This window comes from Geospiza fortis, unplaced genomic scaffold (assembly GCF_000277835.1).
Source record: "Geospiza fortis unplaced genomic scaffold, GeoFor_1.0 scaffold10, whole genome shotgun sequence".
Lineage (NCBI taxonomy): Eukaryota > Metazoa > Chordata > Aves > Passeriformes > Thraupidae > Geospiza > Geospiza fortis.
Genome location: NW_005054326.1, coordinates 2,211,090 through 2,217,248, shown reverse-complemented (window position 1 = coordinate 2,217,248; position 6,159 = coordinate 2,211,090). Strand labels below are relative to the sequence as shown.

The following is a 6,159-nucleotide window of genomic DNA, read 5'->3' as shown; positions in this document are numbered from 1 at the left end:
TGCCCTGAACTCCACAGAACAGAGTTCCCCAAGTCTCTGGTTTCTTTAACTTCTCTGGAGGCTGAACCAGGGGTGATGCCTCTACAGCTGAGCCATTCCAAACTCCTTTTCCACCTGCCCCCTGCTAAGCAGGACTCACACGTACTGAAGGGTGGAGGCCTGCATGCCCAATTCACATGGAATTTTTGCAGAGCAGCCTGCAAGTGACAGATCCATCAAGCATTGCTTTTGAAGAGCAGCTCCCAGTCTTCCCTGCCAACTACTAGTTGGGAGGCAGAAATTAGCCAAGATATAGAAGTTTTAAGGCACATCAGGAGGCTAAAAGCACAGTGCATATTTGTAACTTTTCATTCAGGGTGTAGATTTACCAAATTTCAAGTGCCACAGGATGTTTATTGTGTGTGTTGTCTGTAAAATGACATTACTAAAACATCTACTTTCAGAAGGGTGCAAAGGCCAGCACACACCATCAGCAGAGGACAGGACACGTTCTTTATACATCCATAAAGTTTTCCTATACACTTGTGGGTGAACTTGCTTGCACTCCATTATTATATCCAGAGACAGTAGCCAGCAGCTATTCAGAAGCGCTCAGAAAATGTGTTAGCAAGTAGCAAGTGAATTCATTTTTCTGTTTGAAAATTCTTTTAAGAACTAATAAACTACAATAACAACAGAACCTTTGGCACTCTTACTCAGACGAACGTTTGGACACCTGACATGCACAGTGAAGTGGGACAGCATCTGCCACCAGCCCACGTCACACAGTTAACACAGCATCTCCCTGCAGCTGGGAACTACTTGGATGGACACAATTTCTGTGTGGAGAACTTCCCTGCAGGAATGGGAGCACACAGTCCCCACAGCTTTTCCCTGCCAATACCAGAACTCCAGGTGTGCAGCTGGCCCTCCCTCACTGCCAGTGGGAATCATACCTGTGAAATAATCTCCCAGATACTTCAACCCACGGTACATTTAACTACAAGACACTGGTGGCATAACCAGATTTATGAGTCTCCTTGAGTTATGCAATGCTGACAGAAATGCTGATACAACCTACATTAGTCTCAACATTTTAACACCAATTACTTTGGTTACCAAAGGTTTTGCTGTGCAAAGATCAGAGTGCTAGTAAGTGTTAAACTCCCTAAAAATATTTTGCATGTTTCTTATGCAATGGAATGCTACAATTTTCCAAAGTCTGGTATCTCAACACTTTTATAGACTTGAATCTGTAACTTGCACTCAAGTGAGTGCCACCTGAGGAATAAAACTCTCTGTTATTCTACCAAATTACCTGATCCTCAAACTCTGCCACTGATTCTGGACTGAATACTGTAACTACTGTAATTCTTTACTTAGAAAAAAACTTATTTGTGGTAGATAATACTTTTCTGTTAGATTTCTGCCCTTCTGAGGAAACGTAACATTTTGCAGATTAGAGGAGGTAATGAAAGAGCTAGATTAATGCAAAAAATGCATGAACAGCAATTTCTCTAGCTGATATCACCATGCTGCTAAACAGGATAGCAACAAAAAATCCATAGCATCTACACAGCACCAATATGTACACCTGTAAGCTTATATAAAGAAAGCATGTTCATCAGAAAAGAGCCAACTACATTTGGTTCTTGTTTTTGGTTCATTTTTGCATTGTTTAGAAGTACCTACTTTTAGGTGAAGCATTATAAAATGCATTTCAGAGCAAATTATTCACCTGTATTTACTGCATAACTTAAAATCTTCTAGCAGCAGATGCACACAGAGAAAGACAGAGTGGCTGCAGAACCAGAGTCACCATCATTAAAAGTATTTAAAATGAAGTATTAACCTTTCATGGCAATTATTCTTTGAGTGACCTCCCCACACTATAAGAAGTGCCTAGCTAGAGCTTTCCCTCCAGCAGCAGCACTCTGACCTCACCCAGGGAAGAGAACACTCCCCACGAGACATGCCAGAAGGAGCCCCAGCCAAGCATGGCATCTCCCCCTTCAGACACCCAAAATTTACACAGAGTGGTCAGACCTGGCCACATTCCAGGCTCACATTCCCTGCAAAGTAAAAATCCTTTGGTTATGTCAAAAAAATCCCAGAGGGACTATATACAACACCTAACTCACTTGCATTTCAGGCAAATACAAGTCCAGTAAATGCAACAAGTGCAAATCTCCCTTCCAAGGAAAAACAATTTATATTAAATGTATATGGCTGGAAATCCCCTCACTGCCTTTCCCACATATTTCTATGCCACACTTTTATTTACTCATTCTCAGTCTGTGGTTGCACCGTCTCACAGGTCACCTCTAAGTGTCAAAGCTGGTGCTAATGTGGTGACAGCAGGAAGGGCATGGAGGGGTCAGGCTGATCTACATCTTGATACATGGAAAGAAACAATTTTTCTGTGTCTCACCAGTTTCCTACCCTGGGTTCATCTTCAGGCCCCCATATGCCATTGCACCCTTCCAGCTTCCACTCCAGTGGCTTTCAGCTGCTGCACCCAATCCAGCTGTGAGGGCCACAGAACAGTGCAGTGGGACAGGAGAACCATGGTCACAACTAAACCCACTTCTGTTTAGGTTTGGTGTTGTTAAGTGTACAAAACATCCTGTTCTTACAGGGGGCAATTGGTGAGAAATACAGCTCAATAACAATATTAGCAAGGGAGATATTTCTTATATGGGACAGGCCTGGGGCTCCTGTGCTCCTTTCTGGCAGGGCCAAGGAATTCAAAATTTGTCAGGTGCAGCTGCTCTGTGTGCCTCTGACTTGAACTTAGTGAAGGGACAAACAAACAGCAATCAAAACGAAACTGTCCTCCTCCACCCCAATTCCTCAAAGAACTCTTGCTCAAGAGTTGTGTTGACACCAGAAATACCCTTAAACTCCTGTATGCAGCAGAAATGAAAAGGGATCAAGCAGTGCCATGATTTCTGCATTAATATAATTAAATTAATTTCAAATAGTGTTCTTAGAGGCCATCTGCTCAGAGGCCATATTTCATTGTGCAGTTAGTCCACATGGATGTGCACCAAGCAGTGAAGTACTACACAAAATTCTACAGAAGTTTAGGTTTTAGATTGTCCTCCCTCCTCATCCAAGCTCCTTGGGATGAGGGCCTCTCCTGGCACAGGGATAACCTCCCTGGGAAGGTGAGGCTCAGTGGGCTGTTGGCAGTGTCAGGGCATGGAAATACTTGTAAATCCCTGGCTTTTCTGGATGTCTACAAATTGCACGATAACACAATGAGGAAAAGGGCCATTTCTTCTAATACTGACGTATCCCATGTATCTTACCTCTTCAGAGTTTGTTGCTAGGGTTTGAACACAGCCATCAGCCCTGAGGCAGACCTAGCAGGTGCTGAAAAACATAAGGGGAGAGATTCACTGATCATAAGATCAGTATTGGGGAAAAATAAAAAAAAAAAAGAGAACAAGTAGAGGAAAACTAAAGCACCAGGTAAGAAAATCCCATGCCCTTTTTCCACCTTAAAATAAAGCAATTCTCCAAGGCTGATTTATTATTTTTTCTCTCTAGAAAACTGCAAAATCTAAACAACCTTATCCATGGGGTCTCTCACAATGCACACCTAATTAAAGGATTTGTCATCATCCAAAATTACTGTGATATATCAGTGTTCTGCTTGCTCCTCTTCTGTGGCACTGAAATCTCAATATGCAATTCCTGTATTTTCCCTCCACTATTCAAAACCAATTCCACAAAACTAAACCAAACTAAACAAAACCCAAAATTCCACCTATCAATCGTGGCTGCAATTGCCAAAAAATCCACTGCAGTCCAGGACACCCAAGGGCATCCAAGCTGTGCCTGCAACTTTTGCTTTCACTTAGGAGTGATCCTAGGGGTTTAGGAACTGGTGGAAACCACACCAATAAAAGCACAAAGTAACGTAACAGCTGCGTTTCCGACACTAGCGTTTATATAAATACAGCATCTTTCACACTAGGTCAGAAAACAGTGGGTATTTTTATAAAAATAAATCTGTTTTCTACAGCAAGCAAACCATTAGAGACTCTTCAGTTTGTGTACTTCTCACCTCCTTAAAATTCCAGAAACAACGGAAGAGCACATGCGGATGTATACACACACACACACGTCAATTAGAAGAAAAATGCCAAGAAATGATTAATGTGGTATATCTGATGCACTACGAAAGAATTAGTCACTTTAAAGAATAAAAAAAATTGCCAAAAAGAAAGCTTTTTGAGTGCATCCTGTACCAAAACACTCAGCAGGGTTTGAGAGAAAAAGAAAAGAGAAATTTTTTATTATTCTAAAATAAGAATATAGTTACATGTTTACAATGTAGCTGAGATGCATTGTTGCTCTTCATCTTTTTTCAGAGCTAGCTACAAAGAAGCTTCCAATACATCACATCCATGATTATGAAGACACTTAAAATCCCAGAAAGGGACTTATCGAATTACCTTTGATTACACTGAATGTTTTACAGTCAGATCACTGCTCACCTGCATCCAGAACTTAATGCTAAAGGAAATAATTTGTGAATGAAAGAGCTATTTTGTCACATGCAAAGTGCTTTATGCCTTGCAAATTGTTGGGAAAAAAGTAGGTAAATCCTCCACCCCCCAACCCTGTTGTTGCTCTAATATGATTGAATACAGGTGCTAATACTATACTAATTTTGTATCCAAGAGTCATAACTGAGATGCTTGTAAGTATGAAGCACATGAGAAAGTTAGAAAAAAATCTTTGATTCAGATAAAAGGCTGCAGCCAAAACCTTGGAAATTGCATTTCTCTGCATCTTTGTCTGTACCCAAACCTTAGCAGTGCCTGGAGATGGTGGGATTCAGCCTGTGGTTTCACTGGGTGGATGGTCCTCACCCAATCACTGTATTAAATATTTATTTGTCCATTTTGAAGCTAAGATTCACATTAGATTTCAGAGCATGACTACATCTGCAGTCAGGTTATCACTGTTCCTTTACTAGATACTAAAGCCACAGGAGCAGTATGTCTGTAATTGTGGAAAACATTCTTAACAAATCGATCATGATTGCATTTTAAAAATTATTTTACGACTGGTAAAATATTTTGATTAATAAAATAGTTAAAACTATTTTAGTCAAAATATTTATTTAGTAAAACACACCAAACTGTTTTTATAAAAAGTCAAAAAACCCTCCATCCAAATGATGACATGTTCTCAGACTGATTTCCAGCAATGGACAATTTTATGCTGTTTGCACCACATCAGTAGTTGTGTAAGCTGAAAAAGAAGGTTCTTAACTATTTTTTTGGTGCTTGCTAGTATTCTAACTGTGGAATCTTTTTCAATTATTCCAGACTATCTTCCCCTCAGTACTTTATGTGATTTTTAAAAATGTTTATTTTAGGAGCTGCTTTTTCCCGAAAAGATTTAATATTTTGTAAACATTTCCATGTAAAACATGCTTTTGCTCTCTGCATGTGTCTTACCCAAGCTGGCATTTAAAATAACGTTCCCAACTGGATTTCCAAGGGTCAGATGCAACTTGGCAAGGCAGAGACAATGAGCTGATTATACCTTTGCATTTGGTTTGGGGCGATTGTTTGCAGCCAGTGCAGCTGAAGAGTTAAAGCCATGTGCTGAATTTAAATCTATAAACATGAACGATGGTGCCAAGTTGGCAGCCAATCCTGCATTCAAAAGGAACGGGGCTCCCTGGCTGCCCCGAGGAGGCAGCAGGAGGAGGGGGAGCTGCTGCCTCCCCAGGCTGCACATGCGATGCCCCCAAACAGCCCCTACTTTGCAGAAAGACTCTTCACAACAGAACAAGAAAGGTCACAGTTTGCATTTCAATGAGCATATTAAAAGGAGATCTGGCATTATTTTATTCCTTCATAAGAAAATTCTCAGATCTCAAGCTACAGCTATAAAGATAAGTGGTTTTTGTAACTGAGTTAAAATCAGTCCCGCTCAAGCGGGGCTTACGGGTTTCAGGGAAATGGGCTACAGCGAGGCAGCCTGGAAATGAGATGTCAGCTCCCAGCAAAACTGCAATAGTATCCTGCACAATGCGTTCAGACACACCATTTAAAATTCAAAATGCAGCTTGGAAGGAATTGAATTACAGTGGATAAATCTATATTTCATTTCAAGAACTGCAAAAGGCCATACCTTCTCTAAAACGAGAGG

At 40.8% G+C, this 6,159-nt stretch overlaps 1 long non-coding RNA gene across 2 annotated transcripts in view; it reads right to left on the bottom strand.

Annotated features, from left to right (window-relative positions):
* Positions 1 to 6,159, bottom strand: part of LOC115947870 — a 184,991-nt gene that overhangs the window by 123,484 nt on the left and 55,348 nt on the right. For both annotated transcript variants that reach the window (XR_004081723.1, XR_004081725.1), the window contains exon 2: positions 3,294 to 3,357. This is a non-coding gene — a long non-coding RNA (uncharacterized LOC115947870). The remainder of the gene's footprint in view (positions 1 to 3,293; positions 3,358 to 6,159) is intronic.